The sequence below is a fragment of the Littorina saxatilis genome, linkage group LG17 (assembly GCF_037325665.1).
Source record: "Littorina saxatilis isolate snail1 linkage group LG17, US_GU_Lsax_2.0, whole genome shotgun sequence".
Lineage (NCBI taxonomy): Eukaryota > Metazoa > Mollusca > Gastropoda > Littorinimorpha > Littorinidae > Littorina > Littorina saxatilis.
In genome coordinates, this window is record NC_090261.1 from 60338492 (window position 1) to 60353491 (window position 15000).

At 46.0% G+C, this 15000-nt stretch overlaps 1 protein-coding gene across 2 annotated transcripts in view; it reads left to right on the forward strand.

The window, feature by feature from the left end:
• The window catches only part of LOC138951928 (kinesin-like protein KIF26B), a 128840-nt gene that overhangs the window by 96439 nt on the left and 17401 nt on the right, over window positions 1–15000 (forward strand). The gene's annotated exons all lie outside the window — the stretch shown is intronic.

Here is a 15000-nt window from a genome sequence, read left to right on the forward strand (position 1 = left end):
TTTGTCTGTCTGCCGAGCATTTGGTGTTGAGCATCCGAAACCACATTTCCTTATTAATATCTCCGGCCGTTCCAATACATACAGGCACGGGGGGCTGCTTCTAGACATCTCGATCAATTCTATCCGTGATATTTGGCGGTGAAAAGTATGGGCGATTCCCGCCAGTTCACCTTTCTGCTCGCCCTCTCTTCTGCGCCGTCTGCTTGCCTGCAGTCAATCCAGCGAGTTAGTTCCCCTGAATGGGCCCTTGCTGGTGGCGAAATGGCGTGGTATCATACAGCATCACCATCCTCGCTGAGAAGATGCGGTCCAGATGCAACACCCAGTCTACTTCTTTGCCCAGATTTTGTGTTTTCTTTTCCAGTTGACTACTTCTTTGCCGAGGTTTTTTCTTTTCTTTTCCTGAGATTTGTCTAGTTTGTGTGTACCTGAGCGCGGCCCATTCTTTGTTGTTGCTTGGCAGAAATCCAGATAGAACTCCTTTAATTTTTCCTTGGATATTATTTGAAGACAATTGACAATTTGTTACTTTTTGTCCTTGGTGGCATTTTAAAATTGTCTTGTACATAAGTATGCGTTCCTGCAGTCTTAGTCATGTATGTGCTTGAAAAAGCTGGGACCTTTGTAATACATACGTTTAGTTGTCCGAGCGTTTGCCATTATTTTCAAAGGTTCTTATTTCCAAAGTTGTGTCGTTTCAAACTCAATTTGATGTGCATTAAAACTGGTTATCTTAGATTTCCGCGTAAAGGATGACACAATGTCTCAAAATGCCTTGTTAAAGCCTTTGACACCCAGCCCAGATTGTTCGCCGTAAGCTCCGTGTGACCTTGACTTCGACCTTGACACGGGGACGGGTCAGTGCAACGACCAGACACCGAGGCGATCTAGTTATCAACGTCAGGGTGATATACACGGCCTGATTATTTTTTATTGTCCACGCGGCCGCAGGATCGCTTCTCGCTTTTAACAACCCCCTCGGCCACAAATGCACATAAACGTGTGTACCCTGGGGCCAGGGCTGGGCTGAGGAGTTTTCTTTTCCTCCCTGAGTGGCTGAGGCTGGTGGTGCACGTTGGTAGACTTCTCGGGGTCCTAAACTTGTCTCCTTGCCTTCACTGGCGTTAGTAGTGCAAGTCCTGGGTGATGCCGGTTTTATGGGTGGTCGGGTGAATTAATAACTGCCTGTCACAGTTGCATTACTGAACCGTTCCTGACGGGACTCACTTTGGTAAAGATCGATCCTTGAAAGTGGAGAAATACCTTCCTAACACCCCCCCCCCCCCACTCCCTTTTTAGTATACCCTAATTGGGAAAATTATGTCTCGTCAGTGTAGTTTGTATTGGGTCTTCTGAAGATGAATTGACGCAAAGCAAGACAAGTTCACATTGCCTAGATCAGCAACTTTGCAGAATAAGCAGCAATTTGCGCACAGACTATTGCAGATGGGCACCCCAAAGTGTCCTTTATATTAGTGATGAAGTTACGCTTTCGTAAAGACAGCCTGTCATCCGCGACGATCCTGTGTGTGTGTATATAGTGGTACGAGCAAGAAACGACAACAACAAACCATAGCAACAGGACATAAGATATACACTGCCAATAAGCCATCAGTGCTAAATCGCGAGGGACGTCCACCCGTTTATTTACTTAAGTGCCCCATTCTGCCAGAATAAATGAACACAGAAAAGAGTCGACCACAAGACAAATTTGATAAACCGTCTCCGAGTGGATTATTCGTAGCGTCAGCATCTTATTCGCCCAGACATACGGTTTGGCTGTCAGCGGTCTTTCCGTGGTTTCTAGGTCAGAAATTGCTTTGGATTTTTTAAGCTTGGCAGTGAAACGAAATAGTCTAATCGATGGAACATGACAGGCCACGGATTCTTGAATTGACATAGCATTGCTAGCGCCCCCTCGGCGTGAACATTCTGGCAAGACTTCTTGCATCTTAGATTTCAACGGTTTGTGGTGTGCTCTCTCTCTCTCTCTCTCTCTCTCTCTCTCTCTCTCTCTCGAGAGAGAGAGAGAGAGAGAGAGAGAGAGAGAGAGAGAGAGAGAGAGAGAGAGAGAGAGAGGGCTGGATGTAAAAAAGCACCTGTTTGCTTATGCCATTAATCTCTCTCTGAAGGGCTGGATGTAAAAAAAGCACCTGTTTGCTTATGCCATTACCCTCGTTAATAAAGAATTTGTCAAATTTGTCAATTTTCTCTCTCTCTCTCTCTCTCTCTCTCTCTCTCTCTCTCTCTCTCTCTCTCTCTCTCTCTCTCTCTCTCTCTCTCTCTCTCTCTCTCTCGCTCTCTCTTTCTCTTTCTCTCTCTCTCTCTTTCTCTTTCTCTCTCTCACTCACTCACTCACTCACTCACTCACTCACTCACACTCACACTCACACTCACTCACACACACACACACACACACACACACACACACACACACACACACACACACACACACACACACACACACACCCCTTCCACATATCGACCGATATGAGATTCCTTGCAGTCAAGTTGCATTGTTTTGTTTGTCATTGTGTGAACTCCGTTTCTTTCCCAACTTTCTCCTTTTTTTTTCTCAGCAGCATATTACTGATGTTAACATATTTGTTCTTGTCTTTGTTTTTGTGTTGTTACAAAGTGACCCCCTCACTAATAAAGGCCATCCCTACCGCACTAGCAGCATTCAACACCCACTTTACCACAAGACACGCGTCTAAATGTAAATTTGCATTGCCAGCAAAGTTACAGCCTCGTTTCAAAGCTCCCAGCTTCCCAATTTTCAAAGTCAGAAGAGGTTATCGAAGGGAAGTAAGTGCGGATGAAGGCTGGAGAAGAGACAGGCAGTACAAGACTTGAAGAAAAGCAAAAGGGAGACGACTAAAAGAAAAAGAGAGTAGAACCAAAAGAAGAAGAAAAGGGAAAGGGGGAAAAGCAGCATGCAAGACGCAGGGAAGAGTTGTGTATGCAAAGCGAGTTTACAGCAGCGGGAAGCGAATTACCGGCCAGGGTGCTTGGTATTCCGAAGCGCGGGCCTCATTTCGCTGAATGGCCAGTTTCGCCTGCAACGTCCACGCCGACCGACAGTTTTAAGGCGTTTGTTTTGCACTTTCTTTCAAAAATGCAAGGACTTGTTTGATTGAAAGTACAGGTCTTTTTTCGTGTCTTTTCTTTTTTGGGGAAATATTGACTTGATACTGGCTGTATGATGTTAGGTTGTTGGGATGCTAGGTTCATTAGGTTTTACTCCGACAGTTTTGAGTCTAACAGAAAGTACAGACTTCTGATGACCGTTGATGGTGCTGGCTGTCAGACATTTGGTTCGTTATGATCGTTCAGAATGCAGATCTGATGTGTCGTTTGTTTAAGACTTGTGTTCTGTTCAAACTAAAGAACACCAAATTATAGAGCTTCCTGACCCCCATTCTCTCTGTCTCTCTGTCTCTGTCTCTGTCTCTCTCTCTCTCTCTCTCTCTCTCTCTCTCTCTCTTTCTGTCTGTCTCTCTCTCTCTCTCTCTGATGTGTCGTTTGTTTAAGACTAGTGTTCTGTTCAAACAAAAGAACACCAAATTATAGAGCTTCCTGACCCCCATTCTCTCTGTCTGTCTGTCTGTCTGTCTGTCTGTCTGTCTGTCTGTCTGTCTCTCTCTCTCTCTCTCTCTCTCTCTCTCTCTTTCTGTCTGTCTGTCTCTCTCTCTCTCTCTCTCTGATGTGTCGTTTGTTTAATACTAGTGTTCTGTTCAAACAAAAGAACACCAAATTATAGAGCTTCCTGACCCCCATTCTCTCTGTCTGTCTGTCTGTCTGTCTGTCTGTCTGTCTGTCTGTCTCTCTCTCTCTCTCTCTCTCTCTCTCTCTCTCTCTCTCTCTCTCTCTCTGTAAGGGTTTTCTTCCTAGGATTGCACTTAATATAACTTGTTTCTTGCACCATCGATATATAACTCGCAGCCGCTATAGAGATAGACAGGTAGGATGGGGAGGGCGCTGGCAAGAGCATGCAAGGGATGGACAATTTTGCACACTCTAGGTGTCGGCTGTTCAAACACGATCACAGAGCTGATTTGCTGTTGCCGCAGCTTGGCCGCTGGACCTCTGGAGACAGCGACAGCTCGTCACCAATTTGCGGCCAGGACTTCCCCGCTAAAAAAAAAACCCACTTGTCCCTTCTTGATTGTGCAGAGTAAATTAGAGAGCGGGCCCGTTCCTTTACACCCCTTGCTCCCCTCGCTGCCGGGGGCATAAAAAAGCAGTGAACATTTGCGGGGAGAAAAAAAATCGATGAGGTGCAGAGAATAGGCAGAAATTACCACATCACAAGAAAAGGCCAACCTACTTCTTCTTCTGCTCCCTCTGCTCATTCCCTTCGCTTTTCTCAGCTGAGCCCCAGTTTTCCCCGCCCCGAGTCAAAAATGGGCAGTGCTGGAGAGTTGTCTTGCTGTGAAGCGCAAAGCCAGTCCTGATGGTCCCTAGCGAAGACCTCGCAATCACGCCATATCGTCATTTGAAGACGTAGGAGGTTGAGGTCACGGGGATGGGAGTGCATTCGGTGCGGCTTTTATTCTCCGCTGAACTTTTTTTCAAAGTCCTTCCGGGTCATCTTTGACACATCCGCTGCGCTCCCGTGATGGATGCAAAGTGAATTTACTTCTGTTCGCCTTTGAGAGAAGTTAGAACCCTCTCGTTCAGAACGATTGCATGCAAGTGGGGGAAAGTTGTTGACTTCAGCGCTGAATAGGCGTTGAAATAGCAAAGGGCGTTGACCTTGTTGCTAAAGGAGCACGATTTTTCACGCTATTCAACGTGAGACCCAGAAAATGTCCCGCTGGCTCTACAACTGCTGAGTCAAAGGAACAGAGACCTCTTAGATCGCGGGTTACTTGTTCTCGTATTCCCCCAGCTCTTTACTTGTTCATGGACTAAGGAGGATCGTCATTACAGTTCCCATGCAGTGAAGTTCCTGACCTTGGAAAGGGGCCTTTTTTGTACCAAAGCCACACACACACACACGCGCACACACACACACACACACACACACACACACGCACGCACACACACACACACACACACACACACACACACACACACATACACACACACACACATACACACACACACACACACACACACACACACACACACACACACACGCACGCACGCGCTCGGACAGCTCTTCATAAAGAAGCAAGCTTCCGTCTATGCCAGGACGATGTATGCAGGAATGTAAGAGTGACATAGAGAGAGAAATGACGTATAACGAAACTAGGACTGGGGGATGGGTTTCGCTGTGTCCCATCGGTTCCCTCTTCGCTCCTGATTGGGTCTGGCACCAAGTGATTGTTTCTTTAGGGTGCCATTCTCTGCCACAATTGTTTCTTTGGCGCCCGACTTCCCGCTACAACATCACCATTTTATGGCACCACGCAGCTAGATGGGGCGCGGGACGACTTTTTATACCCTTTTTGTGCGTAAACTCACACTCACGGATACTATTTCGCTCTGGCTGGATTCTACAAGGCGCTTTTGAGTATCCGATGTGCGTCCGTGTCCGCGCATTCAGACCCGAATACACACAAGTACACGCACGCACAGCTGGAAAGAGTTGAATAAAGACAAAGTGACAGACATACGCAAAGACAGACGGAAGAGTTTAAAGGGCCATAGAACGATTTGTGTTTGTCCAGCTTGCATCATCGCAAGGTGAAAGTGGACGCCATCTTTGTACGTTCCACCACATGGTCAAACAAAAAAACTTACGGAAGCAGGAGCGAGAGGAGTGTGTTAGATTGACAGAAGAAGAAAAGCATGCCCTTCCGTGCAGAGTTTCGGAAGGTGCATTGACGATGACAATGACAAGATTACCAAGGAAAAAGAAGTATTCTTCAAGCATGTTCGAGTGATTCCTGGATGATCTTGGGTTGGCTGCCCTCTCTCTCTCTCTCTCTCTCTCTCTCTCTCTCTCTCTCTCTCTCTCTCTCTCTCTCTCTCTCTCTCTCTCTCTCTCTCTCTCTCTCTCTCTCTCTCTCTCTCTCTCCCTCTCTCTCTGTCTCTCTCTCTCTCCCTCCCTCTCTCTCTACCTCTCTCTCTTTCTCTCTCCATCTCTCTCTCTCTTTCTCTCTCTCTCTCTCTCTCTCTCTCTCTCTCTCTCTCTCTCTCTCTCTCTCTCTCTCTCTCTCTCTCTCTCTCTCTCTCTCGTTGGTGCATGGATGTTTGAACGGGTAAATAAATATTGCACTTGCGAACAAGAAGTGCTGAAATCCACGAACTTCGATCTTCTGCATCCAGATCAAAGACGACATTTTTGTGTGCGGAGAAACTTTCCGAAGTTATTACAGTGAGGTTTTTATGTGCACAACGAAAGAGAAGAATTAGGGGTACCAGAGAGTCGTGCAATAAATAAAGCAATCAGCAGTTTGCCGATTTATTGCCGCAACAAAAGTAGATTACAGATTTGGGAGCCAGGAATTTAGTGCAAGGCTGACACCTTAAATCTACAGAAATTAGGCGAGAGGCGCGGGTGGTTGTTTTTAACAGCAACACCGCATCGTTGCATTTTGATAGAACTAAAACGCGCGCACGCATGAACATACTCCTTCTTAGATGCGAGCACAAAAAAAAGTTCATAGAGTCTAGTATGCAGGAAAAAGAGTAACTTGCAATATTATCTGCACATTTATAATTATGTGCTTTACTAAATAACGGTCTTTATCGGTTGAAAGCAAATGCTTAACACTTGTTGTTAAGAACACCTATAGCAAGACAGATAGACAGTCATCGTGTATTTTAACCACGTTCCCTATAGCAGAGATTCAGTACATGTTTTTGCCTTTTTGTTAAAGGCACAGTAAGCCTCCCGCTTATTACATCACAGATACTGTCAGGCTTTTACACACAGTACAAACACCCTTCCATTTGAACGCTCACCAAACGTGAACATCCTAGGTGCCCTACGTAAAGAGCGAGCAATTTTCAAAGAATTTATTTTTGCGTGGTTTATCTTACCCCTGAGCCATCGTGAACCCGTGTGATCCAGTTTCCCTTTTTCACAATGCAGTCGTCAGTTTGTAATTTGAATGGGGCTCGCTGTGAGCTTATCTGCAATAGCACGTTATGTACCTCTGACTTTTCACGAAAAAAACCAATGTGATTCATAAGAACTCTAGCGATGGCTTTTGACTGCCTATAAACCGTCGTCTGCTACGAAAATCACGACCTTGCGTGACCCTGCTTTCGGGCTTTTCAAACTTTCAAAACTTCGAATTGTACTGATCTTGTCTTGATGAAAAAAGAATTCTTTTATGATTTAAGAATGTTTGTGTAACAAGCTGAGAATTTATTATTTAGATTTTAAAAGTTAGGTCTAGCGCCAAAACGCACCACGGTCCGAATCATTCTGATAATCATCGCTCCACGGCTATCGCCAGTTGAAGGGATGTAACTCATTTTTGACCTGAGTTCAGGATGGGTCCGATTGAGATGGAGACAATCCGAAAAATTATTTCTTTGAAAATTGCTCGCTTTTTACGTAGGGCACATAGGATGTTCCCGTTCGGTGAGTGTTCAAATGGAAGCGTGTTTGTACTGTGTGTAAAAGCCTGACAGTATCTGTGATGTAATAAGCGGGAGGCTTACTGTCCGGGCGTGATTTCCGGTATCATAACAGCCGTCCAGCACCAAAACGAGGCGCCATTGTTGTTGCAGCCCAAGTCCACGAAAATAAATTCTTTGAAAATTTCTCACGCTCGACAGAAAGCAGCCAGGATGTTCCCGTTCGGTGAGCGTTCAAATGGAAGTATGCTTGTACTGTATGTAGACGCTCGGGGAGCTCTGTGATGGTTTACGGGAGGCTTACTGTGCCTTTAAACTCTCCAATCGGTACGAACTCCTAGCGGAAAAGATAATCCGTTATGAATGGCTGTGGACCACGTGCAAAATCTACCCTGTAGACACTGTCAAAGAGCGTCCTGTCGGCAGCGCAGTGCAGGGTGGAAATGGCGTGTGAAGCCCTTACCCGCTGATTACGGCTGACCAGAGTTCGTTACCTCTCGCCGTCAGCCCCTGATGAGATTTCCTGTGCTGGCAGCGCCGGCCAGGAAGACAAATCATTGGCCTCAATTCAACAATTTAGCGCAAATTACGAAAGCGGGGACTTGGACTTGGAGGTAGCATAAGTAAGGTAGAGATTTGTGCATGGAGATTGTGGATGTAGAGTTAGATGTTGGGTAAGGTTGCGCGGTGTGTGTGTGTGTGTGTGTGTGTGTGTGCCACAAAGTGCTCTCTCTCTCTCTCTCTCTCTCTCTCTCTCTCTCTCTCTCTCTCTCTCTCTCTCTCTCTCTCTCTCTCTCTCTCTCTCTCTCTCTCTCTCTCTCTCTCGTTCGTTTGGTTTTGTCTATAATGAAATGTTTCTATCAACTAACTTACTCGATTTTTTAATGATTGAAATTAGAACGTGACCAATCCATGTTTCGGATTTTAACCTGGAGAATTGCCAAATTCTTATACTGAATCAATCCTTTCAGAACTAACGCCAACGAGGTTCTTCACCCCATCTAAGCAACTTGTTCATTACGTATTGGGCTCACATTGTATACCGTATGTTTTGTGGTGTGATCCTAACGAATAGCTCTTCTGATAATAATGCTCCTCATGTTGTTTTTGGCGCTCGTCGTCGGACATATTTGTTACGCCACTCCTGTGCCCTGGTTACGACGTACGATCTGTTCTTGCAACGGTGCCAACGATGTGATCTTTTCCCTGCAGAACATTTTCTTAGCTTACTGAACTTTTATCCCCGAGTGTCTTCTTGGTATCTGTCTGTCCCCTGTGTCTCCTTGTCCTAAACCCTGTGCTAGCTGTTCTGAAATTGTTTGTGATTCTTGTTCAGTTTGTCTTCAATTTTGTTTGCCTTTGTTTTCACCCTTGTTACACCCCCGGTATAGGGGTGTGTATAGGTTTCACTCGATGTGTTTGTGTGTTTGTGGCGGTGTTTGTGTGTTTGTGTTCGCAAGTAGATCTCAAGAATGAACGGACCGATCGTCACCAAACTTGGTGAACAGGTTCTATACATTCCTGAGACGGTCCTTACAAAAATTGGGACCAGTCAAACACACGGTTAGGGAGTTATTGGTGGATTAAAATTATACAACGACTTATAGACGGACACCCCCGTTGGTCAAAGGGAAATAACCATTCTCACTGCCACCAACTGAGAAGGTTATTTCCCTTTGACGGGGGTGTTTTTCCTATCGGAGGAATTTCTTGTTCTATCTGTATTTCCTTCTTTTTTCCCAACATTTCTTTCCTTTATTTTTAACATTTTTGGTTATTTGTGTGTGTTACATTACTTTGAATATGTTTTATTAAGTACTTTCTTTTTACGATAACTACAAACCGGCTGGAGTTTACGAGTTTATGACATATAGCGAGAAAAGTAACACAATATACTTTATCACTTTTTTTGTGTTTTGGGTAGGGGGATCATTCTTACTCTTATCTGAATATTGTAGTTTCTTTCAATTTAATGGTAGCGGACAATGGCGTAAGTTGCAGCGAAAAGGAGAAGATAGATGCATATATTCCGACAGCATGTCACACGCTGATTCCACCAGGGACTCGATCAAACTCCGCCCTACCACTTATCTGACAGTGGCCTGCCTCCAGGGACGACATACTCACTGTCATAAAGTTTTCCGCTTCATTTGCAACTTTTGCGATGTCATTGTGGGTTCAATGTAGACCTGGGGCCTGTCTTATTTCATGGGGCTACATTTTTGCACTCATTGTGTGTGTGTGTGTGTGTGTGTGTGTGTGTGTGTGTGTGTGTGTGTGTGTGTGTGTGTGTGTGTTGACAAGGGGCTGTCTTACTTGGGAGGGGGGGGGTGAACAGTATTTTTGCACGCGTTGTGTGTGTCTGTTTCTGTGAATTCTCTTTTTCCCTGGATGCTGCGAATCAAAGTGTCAATATCTGCATGGAGAAGCGTATTGGTTACAATGAATGGTAGCTACATTGCCAGTGGTTGGGTGTAATTTACGGTGGAAGGACAAGGCGACATCGAGTCTCCGCTGATCATGCGAACGATCAGCTCTCATGATTATTCTGCTGACCGTATCAGAAGCACACCCATCCCACACCCAGTGTAAAAGGTCACGGGCAATGCATTGACGCCGCATTATTGTAATTTCCCATGTTTGTACCAATGCATATTTTGCACATTTACAAGATAATAACAAAATATCAGCTGTCCCTGCACTTTTGCGAATATTGTTTGGGTAGGGGGAGGGGGACAGATATAAGGGAGGGGGGGGGGTATTTTGCAGGCCTTAGTCGACCATTATCAAACTACTTACAAAAACACATTTTTAAAAAGTGACCAATGAACAAGGGACAGTTTCAGTGAGTCCATGAACATCACTCTCGCAAACTTTCATTCGGCGCAATGGACCCCACATCTTTGGGAGTCGGTCGGTTGGTTGTTAGTTTTTCTCAAGGACTTGAGGTTCCATACTCTCACTTGGGACCAAACATATCTTTCGAAATTGTCTCCCTTGGCTGACCGAAATAGTCCTATACACAGTGAGGGATGATTGGTCGTGTCGACCAGCACGTCATGCGGAAGGCTGAGAGACCGACTGACGCTGCCCACGGTGGATGGACGCGGGCGGATAATGCCAGAGCTGTCAGGCAGCAAAAGACTGTGTGTCCGTGTGGACCGGGGCTCGCTGATCCCTTGGTGGTCAAGGTTCACGCTCTGGCGCCTGCACGTCTGATTAATTGCTCCGCTGATGAGTAGTTCTGCATGCAGGATGGGTTTTTTGTTAGCGAGGGGAATGGCAGTTATGTTTACCAGTATTGAAATAGTATCCGTGTATTGTGACTGATGAGTAGTTCTGCATGCAGGATGTTTTTAGAACGGAGAATGGCAGTTATGTTTACCAGTATTGAAATAGTATCCGTGTGTTGTGACTGTGTGGTCAAGGGTAATTGTTGTTCTGGGTGTGTCCGGATCGTTTAATGTTCGTCCTTCGCTTTCCAAGATGATCACAGACTCATGGTTTGCTTGGATGTTTAGTATGATGGATCCGGAGGTGGCTGATGAGGCTTATCTAGCCACAAACTACAGGCATTCAACAAGATTGTTTAATACACTACATTTGTTTCACCTGAAGGCAATGAGGCCCTTCTCTGCTGGAAGAGTGGTACATTTTTGAAATGTTTCTGATGATTGACAATTACAAATTCCGAGGTGTAAAAACGTCTTTTCGTAAACTTTTAAAACATAAGCAATGAATACACAATATGGGATGGCGACGGGAACTTCAGCGACAGTTTGTATTCAAGCAAATATCCCAAGGTTTGTAACTTACTTTCAAGCAAATATTTTCCAGAGTACATCGTCTTTGGATCAAACTTGCTCAGCCAGCGTATTGTTTCGTACTTATCTCTGTGGTCGATTGTGATTTCCCAGTGCCAGGAGTGGTCCTGTGTGCATTAGTAGGAGTGTCCTCATTCTCCTGTCTGACAAGACATCCAAGGTGTCCCAGCGAGGGTAGCATGAGGGGTGCCCTGGTCCAATGGAGCTGGAGGGATTCAGGAGAGAGGGGAGAGGGGAGCGTTGAGGGGGACCTCGGAGGAAGAGAGGGGGGGACACGGCGTGGCCGGCCATCAAACCGCTGCGTCCCTCAATGTCCATAATGTGGGCCAGGGGTCAGCACGCCCGTCCGTAATTTGGATTCATTGGCGGCGGTTGGGACTGATGGGCGATTTTATGACCCTCCTGCCTGCATCTTTTTAGGCCTCCCCGCCAACCATTAGGAGTTATGACGGCTGTAGGGGCCTCGTTCTGCCCATCCGGAATGGCAGCTAAAGCGTTGGGAGGGGAAAGGGGGGAGGGGGGAGGTAGAGGTTGGGGAGATGATGGATGTGGTTCTGGGGTGTTTGTGAGAGACATTTCGAGGATTGTTTTCGGTTTGAAAAACAGTCCTTTCAACAGAAATCGTAAGGAGTAAACTTGTCCCCAAAACATCAGAGAAAGATGCGGGTGTTGCAGCTGTCGTTGTTTGTCGTATGGGGCGCCATCTGCTTCCTTCGAGTATGTCGTTGTATAAGTATTAGTTACAGAGAAACGGGTCCATTTAGGAAGTAAAAGTCGAACTACTAAGATGTTTGCGTTCTACGGAAGTTGCATGACGAACACTTCTACCGCCGTTGTGCACCTACGACATCGACGATCGAAAACCAATCCATTCAAAGTGAAGACGTTTCTGAGACAACTGCGTTAACGAACGAAGGACATCGTCGGTTTCAGATGATTTCAGGGGCCATGGTCAGTACCAATGCGTGTCGTGACCATGGGAAGACCCAGGCTTAGTTATAAATTTCAAATGTTAGGCTGGAGACACAAGAGACCACGAACGCAGCTGAACACTGGTTGATTTCCAGACTCGTCTTCGTGGTCAAGTGTGTGCCATGTCGTGCAGGGAAATACGGCAGCCATAAATGTGAGGCGTACGTGACTGGAGCGTGCAGAATCCGTGGAAAGTTGTAGCAGCTGGTGGTAGGCCTGCTCGTGCAGCGCGCCGCCGTTATTGCAGAGGGCGCCTTGATCGTGTCGTTTCATCCGTGTTGAATACTGAGACAAATCAGACATATGCTTCATTTTTTACTATACTGAGGGGGGGGGGGGGGGAGAGAGGAACTGACAATGAAGATGGTTGATATAACTGAACAGACCCTGCCTGCAACACCCTGGTTGCATGTACACCCTCGTTCAACACACACACACACAAACACAAAAAAAAACACAGTCACCCTAACGAGCCCGCCCTTTAATCAGCTTTTCTAACGGCTTTAAGCCCCCCCCCCCCCCCCCCCCCCATCTCTCTCTCTCTCTCTCTCTCTCTCTCTCTCTCTCTCTCTCTCTCTCTCTCTCACTCTCTCTCTCTCTCTCTCTCTCACTCTCTCTCAACGTTACTCGATGGTCTTGTTTTCCTTGGCCGGTTTTTACCTCTGATGAAGGAAAACATGATCTTGCCCGCCCCAATACCGATTTTGTTTTTAAGAGTTCTTGGATGGAGGTGGTTGTGCGCGAAAGAGTGTTGAGAAGGGTGGGTGGGGGGGGGGAGAAGGCCGGGGAGAAGACAGTTGTGGGAGATCGGGGGGGGGGGGGGGGGGGTGGTAGGGTGTGAGAGAGGGTGTGTGGTTGTTGCCTTTTTATTTCACTGCTAAAATCCTCACACTTCTCGTTTTTGCTCGCCCCGGGGTTGATGTAAAGACGCAATCTTCATGATGTTTAGTCGTGTAGCAAACCAGAAAACACGGACATTTTGCAGTTTATTCTTTTCTGCGATTGCCCGGAAAAGCCCCGAAGAAACTTAATGTTCTTTGAAGGCGGGTTTTTACCGGCCTACAATTAAACGAACGCAATAAAGTCCTGCATGCAAATAACGAGCGAAGCGTTTTATGCAAGAAATGATCGGCATCAGACAAGCACGTTTTAACGATATATGCTAGAGAGAAACGGATTGGCCAGTGGCAGTAATGAGGACCACTACACGTTCGATGAATTACGGCCCGAATCGTGTTTTCCTTTGAGCTTAATGCGCTTCCCTGCGAGTGAATGATGATCGTAGGAACGCTTTGTGAATTAATTCCATTCTTTGATGGCCTGGCTAGCGCTGCAGCAGAGCTGTCGTAAAGGGTGCATGTATGCTGCACTGCCAATTAGTGCATGCCTCTCTCTCTCTCTCTCTCTCTCTCTCTCTCTCTCTCTCTCTCTCTCTCTCTCTCTCTCGCTCTCGCTCTCTCGCTCTCTCTCTCGCTCTCGCTCTCTCTCTCTCTCTCTCTCTCTCTCTCTCTCTCACTTCTTTTTTCATTGTTGCGTGGGTCAGAGTCCTATTCCATTTTTGACCCTCACTCGCTCCGTCACACACACACACACACACGCACGCTCGCTCACACACACACACACACACACGCACACACACACACGCACACACACAGAAACGCGCGCACGAACACACACACACACACACCTCGGCATGAAATGACCTTTGTCACACTCCAAGACCAATAACTAACACACAATTCTGCTCCTGAAAACAACCAACCACTGTTCCCCTTGGTTGGTTCAAACAATATCACAAATTGCTGCGTTGGAGATCGAACTAGTCGCATGCAATTGTTACAAAAGGCGCTTTGTCGGCAGAAACAAGATTATGAATAGAAATCTACACGGTAACATTTGTGACCCTCCACCACGAAATGAGTCGCATGTCACCTCGCGCGGTTCTGCGCTAGACTTAATATAAGTCCGGGGAGTGTCTGGTAACAGTGTGAGGGTCACCTTAGTCACAGGCCTATAACTCAAACAGTTTTCGCTCTTTTCTAAAACGGTTTTCACCACTGGATAGAGCATAAAAAACTCTTTAAGAAAATGTAAAAATATGAAAATCATGCAAAGGTGACATGCGACTCATTCCGTGGTGGAGGGTCACATTTAGTGTTCGTTTTACTCTGTGTGGTTTTTGCATGCGCAAGAAAAGCAATCTTGATACAAGCTGTGTTTTGCAGAATCGACATTTTTGTGCTAGCGAAAACATGCCAAGCAAAGAGAAGAAAATGTTTTTTGTTGCAGGCAAATAAAAAGCGGACAAATGTTGCTTACTCTCTTTATTTTTTATACAGACTGCACAAAAGCTCCCCAAAAGCAATTACCCTTAATAATGGTTTTGCTCTGAGAGAGAAATTTAATGCTGCATTCTCAAGGAAATGAAAAGGACGGCGGTCGTTCAATTAAAAAAAAAACAATTTACATTGCACTTTCTTGCAATCCGACTTCTCTTGATCTCTTTGCCCAACGATTTTAAGTGTGCCTATCTGCAGCTGTACAGGCGTTTTAATTTAATATCGCCACTCCCCTAACACCTTTTCTCTGCTCCCGCCTCAGACATACAACGGAGTACCTCCTTCTCCACACCCTTCAACCCTACCAACACACACACACACTC